At 34.9% G+C, this 18,582-nt stretch overlaps 1 protein-coding gene across 1 annotated transcript in view; it reads right to left on the bottom strand.

Annotated features, from left to right (window-relative positions):
- LOC140155190 (triple functional domain protein-like) overlaps positions 1–18,582 on the bottom strand; it is a 324,171-nt gene that overhangs the window by 200,598 nt on the left and 104,991 nt on the right.

The raw sequence follows: 18,582 nt of genomic DNA, 5'->3' as shown, positions 1-18,582 counted from the left end.
AAATTGTAGACTTTCTTTCTTAAATCTGCTAATGAAAATCTGGCAGATATTCATGTTACATCTAGGGATCCAAAGTCTACCTCAAGCATTTTGGGGAAATAACCAAAGGCCAACATAAATTGCCAATTTGTATATTACCGGTCTTCAAATGAACATGGTGGCCGAGCAGAATGTGGGAGCACAGTGGCCGAGCGGAACGGGTCCAACTCATAATCGGAAGGTTGCGGGTTCAAGCCCCAGCAACGCCATCGTGTTGTGCCCTTGAGTAAGGGACTCTATCTCGATCCACCCAGGTGTATAAATGGGTACCGGCATTCTTAAATACTGGGAAGGTAACAGACTCACTGTGGAGGAGGTGTAGCGATCCCCCTATAGCAATATTACATGGAGGAGTCTGGTCCAATCGCCAATGAAAGAGAGATGGGCACTCCGATCACTGTTTATACAGGATCGTCTCCTTTACCTTCAAGTGAGCAAGCAACAAAAATGTATTTCCCAATTCCATCATCCTCTTTTTATGGTATGTGCAAAAAAAAGCTTGTTCCCAAAATTACAGTAGATTCTGATTTTGCTTTTGTGATTATCTGTATTATATAGACTTTATGTCACTGTGTATTAATTTTGTTAACAGAACAAAAATTTGAAGATATTTTTGCCAAGCGAACATATCTACAAGAAGTGTTTTGCACACAAACATTATTCAGCCAGAGATTTCTAATGGTATACAAATCTCAACCTTTTTTTAGAAACGTGGAGGCAAGAGGATGTGGATCACAAAATGCCCCCTATAAATTGAGGGTTACAGGGCACATCATAAAATAACCCAAAAGTATATCATTTACCCTCTATGGTTGCCAAGCACACGTGGCTATGAATTCTCCTATTTAATACATTGGACAACATAAACAAAATTCACAAAAAGTCAATTGGCAATAAAGACAAACTGACTTTTATACGTAAAATGAGTACTACTTTGTCACACTAATTTACAGCACAACTGAAATTAGGTCAATTGCTTGCCTGATTAAGATGCTCTACCATGTGATCAAGTTGTTAAAAGTAATGGCATGACCTAAATCTGACTTAAATTGTTGGCAATTAGGTAATAGACCATAATTATTCACAACTTAAGGGTATACGAGGTATTGTTGGTCGAAGCAAAAAAAAAAAAATTGATTTTCATTATCTGAATCAATATATTATTGAAAAATAACACTTTGGTGTTTTGCAAAAGTTCATTCTACAAATCATATATTTTAAAAACTTGCTTAATTTATTGTTGTTAATGAGTCATGTACGTTTTACAAAAGTGTTGTTGTTTCAGCCCTCTTTAGAACATAACTCAATAACCACAGGACCTACAAAAGTATATCTGTAATATTTGAATTATTCTACACGCTCGCTATGAATTGAGCAATGCAATTTTTGCTAAAGCTCACTACCATTCTCAAGATGCTGTGAACTACATTTTTTTTGCTGCTTCAACCAACAATACATTGTATACCCTTAAAACCTGCAAGTAAAGACACTTTAGTAATTGGATCTGATATCAAGAAGTCTCCCCCCACCCAACAAAAAAGTATAAACTAGAATTAAGTTGACAACCTATTTCCATTGTCTCTGAAGATACTGAATCAAATTAGTGGAAAACTTGGAAGACACAAGACTAAAGGCTACAACCCAGGAAAAAAAGGTTGGCACAGTTTGCCTGTCTTTTGGTATATCTCTGCCCCCGCTCCCCCAATTCAATGTTGGACCAAGCCATGTTGTCAACAGGTCCATGAGACCCTCCAACATTGAATGATGGGGAGTGGGGAAGGATGAATATAGGGGGAGTCTGTACAACACATATATTGTATGCATGTTTTCCTCGCCTCCCCAATTTTAATAGGGCTCGCATTTCCATTGTTTAGTGCATGTGTGCCAACTATTAATTTCCGGGTTGTCGAATCAATTCCAAAAATATGCATCTAATTTCATATTTTGGCTTGTAAAATAAAAACCGTTAAAGGTATGGCCACCAAATTTTCAGGAAATAATCCTCACATTCATATCAATATATGAAATTAATATAAACAAAAAATATTGTGAAATAAGGTATAAGTCAAGCGAATATTATATAATTGCCGATTATTTTCGAAGTTTAAAGCTATGATAACTCGTCCAAAATATGCATCTAACTTCATATTTTGGTTTATAAACTAAAAACCATAAAAGGTATGAGCACCAAATTTTCAGGGAGTAATCCTCACATTCATATCAATATGTAAAGCTCATATTGATAAAAAATATTGTGAAATAAGGAATAAGTCAAAAGAATATTATATGATTGCCGATTATTTTCGTAGTTTAAAGCTATGATAATTCTTCCTAAAAATGCATCTAATTTCATATTTTGGCTTATAAAATATAAAGCATTAAGATATGGCCACCAAATGTTCATGGATTAATCCCCATATTCGTTTCAATATGCAAAAATTAAAATTAATCAAAAATATTACCGATAATCAATAATTATCGATTATCGATAATCAATAAATCCTTTTTAATATTCAATGTTTAAAAATGTATAGGCCTCACGCAACCAACAAAACTGTATATCTGCAGTAATTTGAAAATATGACTTTCTCGTAAGTGCTATAAAAGCATCATTTTTTACCATTTATATGCACATCATATCTCATGCAACCTGAAGGAGCGAAACTTGTTTCGGTTTGGATTGTAACACCTTAAAATTCACATTTTTAAGTAAAAAAGCGGTTCAAATATTTTTTCTGAATTGAAAAATCTCTCATGGTATATAATGGCCATATTAGGCATTGTGATTGGCAATTTCAAACTTTTTTTTTTTTTTGCATCATGGCCGTGGACACGTGATGCTCTGTTTTGAAAGCCATCCTAGTTTCCATTTTGACAAACAACTCGTTGCCGCAATTATGGTGATATTTGTACAGTGCCGTAAAATAAAGGTAGAAATACAGGAAAAAAAGAAGGACGGACATTGGCAAAAATTAATAGAATGATGAATATAATATGATGAAGGATATTGTAAAATAATAACAAAAAAGAAAAGTAAAAGAAATCTAAATATATTCAGGGGCTCGAACCCGTGTTCCAATGGGCCTGTGGCAGATGCCGTATCCATTGAACCACAGAGCTGTGTAACTTCAACAGGCTTAAACTATAATATAATGCTATTCAAGATGCATGTATATAAATATCGCTCTACATACGGTATACAGTCAAAAAAATTACTTTTACGGCATTTTGTTTCATTAACTGAATATTTATCATATAGCAGGTGTTGGCTGACATTGTGCTCCACATTTATTTCAGTTTTGGGCGGGTAAAATGACTTTGGGACAAAAAGCGAGCGATGTACGTTTGTATAAATAAAAAAGAAAGTAATATTATATTAAAATTCTTTACTCTTAAAAGGCGTGTATACCGTCCGATTTTGTCCCGTAGTCATTTATCCCGGACAAAAACTGAACTAAATGTGAAGCACAATGTCAGCCAACACCTGCTATATGATAAATATTCAGTTAATGACACAATTGCCGTAAAAAAGTAATTTTTTGGACTGTATAACGTATGTAGAGCGTATATTTATATACATGCATCTTGAATAGCATTATATTATAGTTTAAGCCTGTTGAAGTTACACAGCTCTGTGGCGCAATTGATGCGGCATCTGCCTCAGGCGCAGTGGAACACGGGTTCGAGCCCCTGAATGTATTTAGATTTCTTTTTCATTTTTATTTTACAATATTCTTCATCATATTATATTTGTCATAAGCCAATGTCCGTCTTTTTTCTTTATTTTTACCTATATTTTACGGCACTGTACAAATATCATCGTAATTTCCGCACTGATGATGTTTTTATATAAACATACATAAAATTGCCCTATCTATGATACGGGTGCAATTACATTAATTTGATGTAATAATAGCTGATTGAAAATTGCTCATTCAGTTCTTTTTATTTATCATTTGAATTAGAAGCAATTCGATGTAATACTGCATTTAAAAATCATTCTTGCTTTTTTTGTCAGTTTTCGCGTAATTCAGACCCAAGCCAAGATGCAAAACCACGCATTAGCGATGTTTTTAATGACCACTCCCTAAAGAAACAAATACATTTTTCAATTTTTTTATTTATCGTAAAGCCCTATCACTTATATGTTTTTGTGTGAAATATGAAGATAATTCAACATTCCGTTGCAAAGTTATTGAGTAAAAGCGGAAAACAGATGCAATATTTAGGATTTGACTCGGACAACCCAGGAAAAAAGGTTGGCACAGTTTGCCTGTCTTTTGGTATATCTCTGCCCCGCTCCCCCAATTCAATGTTGGACCAAGCCATGTTGTCAACAGGTCCATGAGACCCTCCAACATTGAATGATGGGGAGTGGGGAAGGATGAGATATAGGGGAGTCTGTACAACACATATATTGTATGCATGTTTTCCTCGCCTCCCCAATTTTAATAGGGCTCGCATTTCCATTGTTTAGTGCATGTGTGCCAACTATTAATTTCCCGGGTTGTAGGAACTATTTTAAACTGTTGCGATTTGCCTATAGTTCACAGCATTTTGCCAATGGTAGTGAGCTATGGCAAAAATTGCATTTATCATTTCATAGCAAGCATGTAGAAGAATTCAAATATCACAGATATACTTTTGTAGGTTCTGTGGTTCTTGAGTTATGGTGTATGAGCGCTGAAACAACAACTTTTGTAAAACGTACATAACTCATTTGAATGATTTATTGTTAAAACAACAATAAATCAAGCAAGTTTTCAAAGTATATGATTTGTAGAATGAACTTTTGCAAAACATCAAAGTGTTATTTTTCAATAATATATTGAAATAATGTTTCACGAAAATTTTCACTTTTACACGGTACTCTGCGTTTGAACTATTGAAAAATTGTTCTTTTTTTCTTTTTGGCTGTTTCGACCAACAATACCTAGTCTACCCATAACCTCTGGGTTTGTTTTTTATCCCATCCTATTTTTTTCCAAGATGCTCTACTTGGTAGTCTTGAAATTATATGGCAATGTTTGATGTCAGCCAATTTTATCTTTAATAAAATCAGTCATGAATGTTTGTCGCCTAGATTTTAATCTCCATCCCACCATGTCTCTGTATTATACTCCGAGGAACCAAAACTGGTAACTGCTGAGAACACATAGCTGCCTTTTAATTGTAATCGCCAACAAATTGTATCAATTGCTACCTCCTTGAGTGTCCAATTACTGTTGACTGAAAATATTGTATTCATTATAACAATATGTTCATTGTTCATCGTCCTTAATTTTCCAGGACCAGAAGACAGATCAAAAACAGCTTACAGTCTTTACAGATTATTGTTAAATTTTGCAATAATGAATGCTTGAAATTAAAACAATTGACCTTTTCGGTAAATTCCATAAGCCTTTGTGAGTACACCTGAGATGTGCACATCGTTTATCGAACATCGTTACTGCGCATTGCAAGTTAGCGTGACATCAAATGACGACATCTCAGGTGTACTCGCAAAGGCTTATGGGATTTACCAAAAAGGTCAATTAATAAGCTTTTCACAAGGCAGCCATTGTGTTTTAGTGCTTGTTCTTAAGGTGTTAGTTCATCAATCCTCTTTCTCCTAGCATGAGATAGTATCTTCATCATCCTCATCACCTGGTATTCATGTCTCACGCTGACTGACTAGCTGACTGACCATCTAATAGGTCAAGATGCTCACCATATTATACACACAATGGGTGCCAGACGCACGAACGTATACATATCGCAAGCTTACTCTTCAATGGTTATTTGCATACAGCATATATCATTGTATACAGATCATCTTAATAATTGCTTTTTGGTCCATGCATTCAGACAATAAATAGAATTACTAATAACTGCACCTTGTGTGTGTGCATGGAATTCAAACAATTGAATACCTGAGTGGAAGAAGGGCCCAACTCCAATTTTTTACAAAAATGAGTTAGACCCAACATTTTATTGCCAACAGACTGTTCTTCCTTGTGTGTGAAAGATGAGCCAAAATTCATTCTCTAAATAGTCTTCCACGTACACTTAATCATGGTTTTCATGGAAGAAAGGCCCAACTCCATGGAGTTGGGCCCTTCTTCCACAAATATTGGATTAAAGAGGAATTTTGTACATCCATGAAATCTGCTTTTCACTACAATAAACTTTCTTGCTAACATATTGGCGTGCTTCTACGTGTGCAAGTAATGGATAATTGCCTAATTTCTGTAGCTATTTATAACACATCTGCTTACAGAACTGGCACTTGCAGTATATTAGTGGAAGAAGGGCCCAACTCCAGCTCGTATTAAGACCTGTACCGTTGCCATGGAAACATTATAATAAATTTCGAATGTGTGTAATATTGTATATTCATGTATTAAAGGTCCCCTGAAGATGAAAACATTCTGTCTATAAAACTTTTCCAAATATTAAGTTTTTTCTTAATATCTCAAAAACAGTTTTGATGGAGTTGGGCCCTTCTTCCACTCAGGTATTCAATTGTTTCTGTCACTTTTCCAAGAGAATTTGAAAAGACCACTAATATGCAAGTAATGTAGTTCTAGACTTTGGATACACAACCAAGGTTTGTTTGGTTTTGTTCTGTTTCATCATTCCAAGCAACTTATCGTATCGATTTCTTATCACTTATCAAATTAATTTCTTATTACTCAAATTACATGTGTCTTTGTACATCATTTGTGCATGATCTTCTTTACGTTATCTGTATTTTTGTCCTTCAGTGTGTTTAAATATTAAAGGACTGCACCCATTGAGCTGATAATTTGTTCTACTTCTAAATCTGTTCAGCAATTGTTTTCCTAATTCACTTTATTTAACATCAATGACAGATCACCTACAACACTACTAGTGGCATGCATTTTCCTAAAAGGAAAGGGGGCATTATTTATACAAATCATTTGGGAACAATCATTATTCCTTGTGCTTCTACAATATAGGTCAATAATGAATCCTCTACGATCTAGATCTTCAAATTAATATTTGTTCCGATTTCAATTAATTGCATCTTGTTGAAGTGGGCTATTCCATTTAAAATCCACACTACCCCTGTGGAAGATTTTGGAAATATCTCCCAAAGGGGGAGTATGTTTTTCAAATGTAATTGGTCAGGGTTAATCATTTTGAAACCCATATTCCCTCTGTATTATGGCTTTACCTATATCGTCCACAACTGGAGTGAGTATTTCAAATAGAAGTTACCCAATTGTCTATTCTATTCAAAACTCATACTCCCTCTGTGGAAGACTTTAGCTAAATCTTCCACAGGGGTAGTGTGGATTTTAAATGGAATAGCCCAGAGCGGAGAAGTAAATTGTTTTACCTGTCATAATAAAGCTAACAATAAGTCATCACTATTTTATTTACATTATCTATTCCTTGAAATGTCAGAGCGCAATTCTGATCAAAATTGGTTTTATTTCTCTGTACCTTCCTACACAAATACGCGGCAATTCAAATTACACAGTCGTAGCCAAGGTCAGATAGAAATCAGTGATTACACATCACCATTTTGTCTACTGTCAGCAAGAATATTATGTAGCTTGAACGACTGATAAGATTACCGTACCTACCTAGAGACATGTCAAAAGAAACAATTCTACAAACAGACATATTTCACGTGGCTTGGAACAGAATGTAGAACTAAGGCAATTATTATCCTTACTCTACATCTTGAGAGGGATATTTTAATTTAAGTTGTTTTCTACTATACTATTGATAAGTTGCAAAGGCAGAAGCCCGGGATGAATACAAGCACTGACATAATTTCATGAAACTGCATTAATATTTCCTGAAAATGTGTATTTCCCTATATTTTGTAGAGGGAAGATCCAAGCAAAATTTTCCTGAAATCAGGAAATTTCCTGAAGATTTACACCTGAGGAGCAAGGCACATCAACAGAATTCCCACACCCATTTCTAATGTAAGGCATCAGTATTTCAAAAGGACAACTTCCCTAACTAAAGCAATTATTACATACTCCACATAGAGATAGGGATATTTTAATTTACAGTGTTTTCTACTATGCTATGAATAAATTGAAATGTCTGTGCAGAGGGAGTAGCAGGGCACATCAGTAGAATTCGAACACCACTTTTTTGATGTTAGACAACAGTAAAAGGACAACTTCCTTAAATGTGAGTACGAAAGGTGCCTTGTAAGGTAAAACGAGTGAAAGGGGAATCAGAAAGACAAAATAAACAGGTATGATAAAGTTGTGCCAATTTGCCCATTTCTTTTTCCTCTGGGTTTAGGCCACAAACTCCTCAGAATTCACTTGTTGTGGGGTTTGCCACTTGTCCTGCATGCACAACAAATCTGTTTACCTTCCCAGCAATTCAATTCAAGAAACATTTATTTCACAACTTCAAAAATACATAGTATAAATGACAAATGCCATAATTTTCAAACCAATTACATACAAAGCAAAGTAGTGTATCCGATCACAAGAACAAACAACCTATTAAAAGGCAAGTGGGGCATCAATAAAAACCTAAAATAAAGCTGCGGGGCAACACGCGTGGAGCAAGCTCATGGGTGCAATACCATTTATACGACTGGGTGGAGAGTGACTATAGAGGTTAAGGTTTTGTCTGAGTGCACAACATGATGGCACTGACTGTGATTCGAACCTGTAACCTTCCAATCAAGAGTCCACTCCAAAAATAAATCCCGACACAAACCTGTGTTTTCACTATTTCTGTTAATATTGTACTTCTTGAATTATACAATTTCAGAATATAGAATTTGCCCAATTTCTCAACAAATTTAGACATTCTACAAGCAAATTGTTACCGCCTTTAAAAAGAAATTCTCAGATTTGTTTTGTCCCTGTTCCTTGAGAATTGGCAAAACAAACCCATACATAAGTAAGTAAGCTATGGTGGCCTTCAGTGAGATAAATCCACAGAGTTTACATACTGCCATGATACCTGTGTGACATCGCTATAGACATCGCCGTATAGATTCAACAGACTGACACCTACGGGTATATATTCTTCATTACTATGGGAAAACACAACCCAGTTCTAGAGCCCTCATGCATACCTGCCTGCCTGCATTGGCTAGATAATAGATTCAATTTGTGCGTGTAAAGCTGACCATCCCCTAAGACATATGTCTGACATAAATGGATGATGCTTACTGAAACATTGAAGTTAGGTATATTTAAAATGATAATTAGTTCCATATTATTAGTTCCTGTTCGTTATTTATACACCTGTACACATGCCTGTTTTCTACGGCATGATGTAATAATGTTTGTATCCCATCCTGATTGGTCTTCATTTGGTGCAAGGTGCTTCAAAGGAATATTTTTTGTGATCCTGGCATCATCTTTTGATGGCATATTTCAGTAGATATCCACAAAAAGAGCTTATTCGCATAATTTCAGTTGATTCTGATTTTGCATTTGCGAATTATGCATGACTATAAGTATTACACTGCTCCATAGACAATGTGTTGTAAATTTCATTCTGGTGTACCAGAATGTAATTCAAATTTCACGATATTTTTGCTAAACAAATTAATCTGTAAGAAATCTTTTGTACATAAACATTATGTAGCCAGAGATTTCCAGTGGTATAAAAATCTTTTATAAAAAACTTTTTTTTGAGAAAAGTGGGCATGAGGCTGTGGATCACAAAATGCTCTTTGAACTTAAATAGAATATAAACTTGTGATCTTTTTATTATTTATAATGAAATTGTACAAAAGGAATTTGCCTGTTGGCAATTAAAGTTGTAAAAATCTTGGACAAGTTGATACACAGACAACGCATTTGTCTACAATGTAAATTTGGGCTTTGTGAATTTCTACATGAAATTTCTCTATTGATCATACACCCAGCAAAAAGTATTTGGGTTAATTTAAATGCTGCCATGCAAGCTATTTACTGAAAAGGTTATCCACCTCGCATACATGCATATGCATACAAACATGTGCACACGTTATTCTGTTCCTTCATATTATGCATATAAAATGCGCATACATAATATTCTGCTCCTTCCTGTTATTCTGAACAACTATAAGAGTGCTATCCTAGAAAATGTAGCTGTTTACAGTTCTCTTTACATGAAAGTGTTTCAACTTTTTTGCGAGCTTGTTAGAACAAGCTCGCATCCCAGGCCTGGCTCACATACATGTGGGAGAGCGCAACCTGACAGTTAGGGAATTCACCCTTGGTGTGTCAGGTTCCAGGTTCATTTCCCGGCAGTGGTAACTTGCTGGGGTATTGACATGGTAAAAAAGTCTGAATTTAATCAGCAGCATCTGTAGATTAAGTTCAGACTTCCCCTCTCCCCATGGTTCTTTTAGCAACAGGTAAGTGAATCATGAGTGTACTCCATCCTATGGAGGGGACGTTAAGCCGTTGGTCCCGTGTATAGAAAGTCAAACCTATAAATATATATTGCAGTCAGTGACAAAAAAGAGTAGGGTGTTTACAATGACTGTCTCAATCCATCCCTGTGCTGTTTGGGTATCACAATCTAAGTAGACGAGATGTGCATTGAAAAGCTGCCGCTTGGAGGAAGTGATCTGATTCTAATATTCACTATAAACAGCGGTGCTCTTTGCTTTGTAGAGCCCTATGTAAATGCTTAAAAATAAATAAAACAAATGAATGCATGCACATACATGCAAACATGTGATGTGCACACATATATTATGCTCCTTCATGTTATTCTTAACAACTATAAGAGTGCTATCATAGAAAATAGCTGTTTATAGTTCTCTAAACATGGCTATTCCATACATGAAGAACGATCATAATCCTCTCAATAAATTAATCCACTTTTTGTTTCGCTACAAAGAAATAGCTAATTCTAAAAAAAACCTGTGTGATAATTGTCACTAGTCCATCCTCCAGCTCTAGTCTATTTGGCTCCTTGAGTAAGTTTGGTTTTATATCACGCTGGTAGTTTTGTCTGCAGGCTAGGACACATAAATACGCTAGTCCAATAATCCAATGTGGAATCTGGCTAATACGCTAGGCAGTCTGCCTTGGTTATTATGACCAACCAACCAAGATTCATACCAGGTGTATATTATATTTTGCTTGGTACCAAACAAGCAAGTCTCTTATGTTGGGAATTTATATTGTAAACCCAAATTTTGTGTAATACAAAAATGTGAAAGCCACATTACGTGCAGTATGGCGTGAAACACACTTATAATCGTTAAGGTGGGATTTGTTTGATGAATGAATGAACACAAAAATTATTTCCACCTATTTGGTCCCGATCGCAGTATAGGCAAGGTAGTCAGGTAGGAATGTACATCCCTGATAGATAGAATCATATCTCATCACATGAGCTCATAAACCAACACCTCACATATTCAGCGTTGTCAATACTAGCCACTCACTTGGTAACATAACAACATCATTGCTCTCCTATATTCTAATTTCCTAAATTTTTTGAGGCGATCAAATGGTGTGATTTATTTTCACAATCAGCATATTGCAAATGTATAATTACATTAACAATAAGATAATAATAATTGTAATGACATTTAGCAAATGACTCTCTTGTAATGTGATAGCAATTTCATTACAATTTTTCCATTCAATTAGCCCGTCAATGTCAATGTACTAAATTCCAGGGTGGCCCTGCAAATAAAGACCTCAAAAAAAGTACCTCAAAAAAAGTACCTCAGCCACTATAAATATGCCTATAGCTTTAAACTAGTAATAATTGTATTCACAAAATTTTAACATAGAGAATAAGAAGCTTTATTTTCATACCCATTCGCCCAATTCCGTTCAATATTAACAACACAGCAGTGAGAAAGGGAAAAAAATCAGAATATAAAAGTTGCATTATAGCGATCAATGATACTAAACGTAAGCATTGTCACATGTAAAACACACTATTATCTTCATGCTGAATTTCAAATCAATACACTTCAATGCAAAAATTTAAATGTGTACTTGTCCCTTTCAGACTTACACTGAGCTCACAGTACTTAGTCAATTGTAACATATGAGATGTCAAAATTACTGGAATGAAATTGTCTTTCTGCTGGTGTTTACAAATACAAAGTTAACTAAGTAAATTTATAGTGGTTAAGTTACTTTTGTGATGTCTTTACAGGGCCGTAGCAAGCGGGGCAGCCGGGGATGCCATGGCCGCCCCACTTTTTGAGAAATTTGTTATGTTTTTCTTTATATCTTTATTTCAATTTGGTTATATATTTGTATTTTGGCCGCCCCACATTTGTCATGGCCGCCCCACATTTTACAACCTTGCTCTTTACATAACATTACTATATCGTCGTACGCATCACATACTGGTCTATCTTGAAAACACGCATTTCGAGAAAATCGCAATTGAAAATCTTCGTATTAAGTTTACCTTTCTATAATTTAATTAGACAATGGATTTTCATGAAATTGGTTTTAAATTAAAGCATATACTTAAAAGATTTATTTAAGTGGAATCTTGAATTATATTTACGTATGCAATATTGCTTAAAACTACACTTAAGTTGTAGTTCTGTATGTGAAATAATTAATTTCCCTATATCGTATTTAAAGTGCATCACATACTGGTCTATCTTGGGGCTATCTCGATTTACATAACGGTGGCGTGACTTTAGCGCATCACATACTGGTCTATCTTGAAGCTTATCGAGATAGACCAGTTTGTGATGCACTTTAAATACAATATCGGGAAATTAACTATTTCACATAGAGAACTACAACTTATCAGTAGTTTTAAGCAATATTACATACGTAAATATAATTCAAGATTCCACTTAAATAAATCTGTTAAGTATATGCTTTAATTTAAAACCTCTTTCATGAAAATCCATAGTCTAATTAAATTATAGAAAGGTAAACTTAATAATAAGATTTTCAATCATGATTTTCTATAAATGCGTGGGTTTTTTGAGATAGATCAGTATGTGAAATCGTACTTTGTAAAAATCATAGATAGTTCAAATTTAATATTTTATAACTAATTATTTAGGAAAAATTGAGGTCTGTAATTTATTGAATTAGAAGAGCTCTGTAAAAAAGAACTATATACCAATTTTCTCAGAAAAGTAAAAAATTCAAGATAGACCAGTATGTGATGCACCCGACGATATAATCAGTAAGATTTTTTACAGATCTTCACAATAATACAAAATTTAAATCAATGTTATAAATTCAAAACATGTACAAAAATGTTTAGGCAGGATTAACAAAAGTGACATTCTGAAGTTCGAAAAGGCTATAACATACTGAAAACCCCACCTAAATGAGGTTTTCAGTATGAAACAGTACACAAAATGTGACCATTGCAATATGTCAAAGGCTTATCACCTTGAAAGTTATTCCTTGCACACAATATGAAAACTCAATTTTATTTACTCACTTATTTACTGCCTATATTCATATCGCATCTTTTTATACATTGATAAAAACCATTTTGATCAAGGAAGTCATAAACAAGACATTGAAGACAGTGAATGTAAACAACTAGTCTCTATCACAGGCACTACTGCAAATGGAGGAAAATGCAAAGCGGAATTTCAGACTGCAATATTGCACCATCCATTGCCGTCTTAGACATAGATCAGAAATAGGGATTTTGGTTTATGATCCTGTAACAGGATTACTGACAACATGTGAAAAAGATGCAAATAAAATTGAATGCAGCTTTGGTCATATCTTAAAATACATTTGACAAATATACAGAGTATTTTACTTGATCATGCTACTGGTACTTGTATCTCTGGAATATTATACATCTTCTGCTATAATTTCACCTTTTGTTTCTTGTTTCCTATTTTCTAAGTAATAAATGTCACCTTTTTTAAATAAACTGCAATTCCACTGACCATTCCCTTCCTTTTGTTATCTGCATACTGAAATGTGCTATTGCAATTAAAATCCATACACCCCCAATGGAAGACATTTATTTTAATTTTCAACAAAAGTAGTGTGAATTTCATATAAGGTAACCCGAATGAGTGACTCCATTTGAAATCTACACCCCCTGAGTGGGAGATAATGGTCGGGGGGTGTATGGATTTATACTAGAATGCACTGTCTAGTACTATGGTTACAAATAAGTATTAGATTTATGACTAGTGTATTCATTTTATTACATAATATTATTTTGCTTTTTATTCAAGAGGTTCTATATGCTTCTTTTCTCTTGTTTTTTAGTGATGGGGTGTTGTCTTTTGAATTATAAAATCTTGTTACATTTACGAAATCCTCTGCAGTTCATTATTATCATAGTAGCATCCCAACAATAACTGAGATTTTGTAAGAAAGAATTACCAACAGTCTTCTACAAACAACTGAGCCTAGACATATTGTTAAATGAAAAAAATGCTGGAAACATGAAACACAGAGGCTTTAAAAAAGTGCTGGAAACATGAAACACAGAGGCTTTAAGAGTATGAGTTCAATGAAATAAATTTATATCACAAATGCCTCTAATCACACCAAATGAAATTGCTTGTCTTATGCAATCAGTTACTTTCTTATGCTCAAGTTAAGAATGTGTAGGTGGCTTTCTCTCAAATAATCATCGAAATATTTAAAATTATCAAGATTATTAACCTCTATGACAAATGGTGCATAAAGTAGTGAATACATGCAGACTTATTTGACAACAGATTTGTATTCTGCTCGTATACCCTAACAATTTCATGCACCACTACTAATGATATGAAGAGTTTAGGTACAAACTGTGCAAAAAGCTGCCTTTTGAATTTGTTTTTGTATGAACATTACTTTTTTTGTACAAGATACCTTCGTAATGGTAAATTTGGGAGGGTTGTTCAATTCATTGAATATGATCTTGACCTTTTCGGTAAATCCCATAACCCTTTGCAGGTAGACCTGAGATGTCATCATTTGACGTCACCTCGATGTGCACATTGTTTAGCGAACATCGTTACTGCACATTTCAAACCTGTGAAATGCGCAGTAACGATGTGTGCATCGGTGTGACTACATCGCAGGTCTACCCACACAGCCATATAGGATTTAACGAAAAGGTAAATTCAAAGATGTTCATTTCAAAAGGGGGAAGAAGAATATCAAATAGTATCAACAACAATACTGATAAAAAACCACAAGGCAGCATGTGATTTATATCATATTTTGCATCATTATATTCTAACACAAGGTAGTATATGATGTATACATTGTGTTATATCCAAAGGCTGCTTTGTGTATCTTTTCTATTAATACTATTAAATTTATTGAAACAAGCACTTTGTAATGCTGAATTAAGGAGGGATGCTGAATCATCGAATAAGGTACTGAAAGATGCTCTTTCTAAATGGGGAAATGTTTATAACAGAATCAGTGGCGGTGCCAGGAATTTTTTTTTTTTGGGGGGTCATTGGTGGGAAGTGAAATATCAGGGGAAGCAAAATTGTCGCAAAAAGTGGAAATTTTCATAATTTTGGATTTTTATTGGGGGGGGGGGTAACTGGGGGTAAGAAAGAGTTCTGACTGGGGTGGGGGAATTTTCCCCCATGCCTCTGCCACTGGACAGAATATCAAATAATATCAATAACAATATTGATTAATAATACACGGCAGCATGCAATGTCTAGTATATCACATTTTGCATCATTATGTTCTGCAACTAGGCAGTACATATTAAATGTCTATCACATTTTGCCCTCAACTCTTCATGTTCTCAGATAATGCAAGAAAAGCATCCAAGTCAGGTATCGCAAAATCACTAACATTAATGATGTGAATTAGTTAAATATGCATAGTTTAACTGTTAAGAACACCGGAAGTCATTTATTTACAGAATACAAAAAAATTACATCCTTCAAATAACAAATATATATTTAAATAGGGAATTACTTGCAGATTGAGTTAGTCTCGGGGCTCTTGTTAAGTCAATAATATTATTATCACTACAACAGATCTAGGCTGCAAGCGTATTAAGATGCATCGTCTATACATCCTCCTGAACATAAAACCCACAGCGCTGCATGGAGAAATTTGTTAACAAGCTAGTTATCACAATTTGGTACAAGTATGCCTGGAGCCTTGACGAAATACAAACACAGGGTCAGCACAGTTTGAACCGTGCGCGAATCCTTCTCACGTAAACTCACCTCAGCTCAGAGCCAAATTCAAATTTACACAGATATCCGTTTTGTAATGGAAGGAATATATAAGAGTATTTCCAAGTAGGTATCGATGCAGGCACAAATGATATTCCACAAATCACACACGTAAAAACACTACTGCTGCTTATATTCCATAACGGCAAGCGGGTTGATCATAGGAGCAAAGGGAAACTCCCGAATTATGATAGAATCCACACAGGCCGACCCTTGTGAGGTCAGTCATTTAAATAAGGAAAGCAATTATTATATACCTTGCTAGTTACCTGGTGTGCTAGGTATTGACCTAAGTAAAGGTATACACACAGATATGCCCTACTTCAAGGCACACTCCTATCGTAGCAAAATACATGCAGCCCTTCAGCTATAGTCGTGCTGGGATGAGATTAGTCCATTATCAATCTAAGGGGTGGTTTATACATAGATGTGTGCATTGCATAAAATAAAATCATATTGTCGTCTTGCAAGTGTTTTGATGTTACGGGAGCTCGCAGAGATTGATATATATTTCATACAACTATACAATTCACACATCTACAGCTGCTTCACTGAATTAAAATACCTGATATAAATTCTTAATAATCGTTTCTAATAATTATATGAGAATATTCTCTGCACTCGTGAGAGCTACAATTACCCACTTCTGTGCATCAATTCTTACCCCGAGGATTGTTTCTATATAAATTTTGGTACCTGAAGTACCAGTAATATCACTTGTCAAATACAGCAAGATTCCAATTCCATCATTCTGTGAACATAATTATCATGCATACTGCTTCAAATATATATGAACCTAGAAAACTACTCCATTCCAATGATGTAGAAATACACATACGCTAAATCTATATATTCCAAAATCATGATGAGCATAATTTCTATAGGCTGTTATAATTAGTCTATTTTTGAGTACATTTTGATCTGCTAATGAAACCCAACTTGAGTTTTAAATCATATGTCACACATTCATCTGCACCACTAGGATCCACAACATGTTCATCTATCAGGGCACAGTTCTTTAACCCCAATACATTTGTATATTCATTGAATGACTTTAGAAAATTTGGGTACACAAAATCATACTCTGCAACTTGAAGTCAAATTTTGTACTATGAGTGTTTAATTGAGGTTATTGAGCTATGCCATTGGGATGAGGCCATTGTGGTCCATAGTGCATGAGTTTGATTACTTAACACTTTGCGATGAACTTTGTCATATAGCGAATCCTTTTCTTTTTTAAAACATCATAATTTACTGCTAATATGCAATTAGCTTCTTGCAATTTGTTTTGTGGACATTATAGTTTATAATGCATATACAGAGCCGATTCAATTATATCACGTCATATTTGTAATTCAAATAATTTTGACTTGTTTAGTATCATCCCTGTAGTATCCAACCCTACTATTACCAAAATGTAATTAATGCCACATTTTACCTCCCTGTGAAATCATTTTGCAATATCTCTTCTTCAAATGAGCACTTTCTATTTTAAGTAGGGATTTCCCAAGGCGATCACGTGACCGTTGGCCAACAGCATCATCGCCCGTGTTAGCCATGCACGCTGCATAAATGGTCAAGAAATTTTCAATGCTAATTTTTTTCAATTCGAACATAATTTTTATTAATGAACAAAATAATTCAATCGTTCTAAAATTCAAATAAGTACATATTCAGTGTTGCTTATGTGAAGTAAGAATATTATTTGATGTATATTAAGCGAGAAATCACGAATTTAATGTCGCTGGGTGAGATCGAATTTTGCGTAAAATTGTGCATACAAAGAAATGGCACGTGAATATGGATCTTCGCATACCGGTTACTAGCGGCAAGGTCACGGTCGAGGTCAATTCGCTTCTCGCCTATTGGTGCAGGGGTATCACTGAACTAGCCAATCGCTAGCTGACATTTCCAGGTCACCTACAAATTTTTCCGGGACCGATTTGACCAACTATAACCCGAACTAGGTAAGTTTGGAATCTTTCTATTTTAATTTGAACGTTAAAATATTTTTCAATTTTTCTCGGATAATTTATGCAAGTAGTTAGGTCTATTATGCATATCCATGCAAGGTATCATGTCATGTAGGCCTCAAATAATGCAGCGAAATGAATTTTTCCACCCCTACCCAATACCGCATTAGCACGTAAATCAATAGCACGCAGAAATCCAATGCTACCCTACACACTGCATGAGCGCTGGCCGGAGCTTGCTGCCCACTCGTTCACGGCATATACGGGTCCGCACAATGCATAAACTGGTCTCGCATTGCTGCGTTCAGGACAAAGTTTGCCCTAGTTTACGTGCATATTTAACCTTACCAGTCAATTTGATAAATGTCCGAACATGTAAACGACATAATGATGAAGTGATTTGTAAAACTGTCCCATATTTCTGTGATTTTAATGGTCTGAAAGTGATCG

This window comes from Amphiura filiformis, chromosome 6, assembly GCF_039555335.1.
Source record: "Amphiura filiformis chromosome 6, Afil_fr2py, whole genome shotgun sequence".
Taxonomy (NCBI): domain Eukaryota; kingdom Metazoa; phylum Echinodermata; class Ophiuroidea; order Amphilepidida; family Amphiuridae; genus Amphiura; species Amphiura filiformis.
Note: the sequence above shows the minus strand (reverse complement) of the source record. Positions and strands in the feature narration are given on the sequence as shown.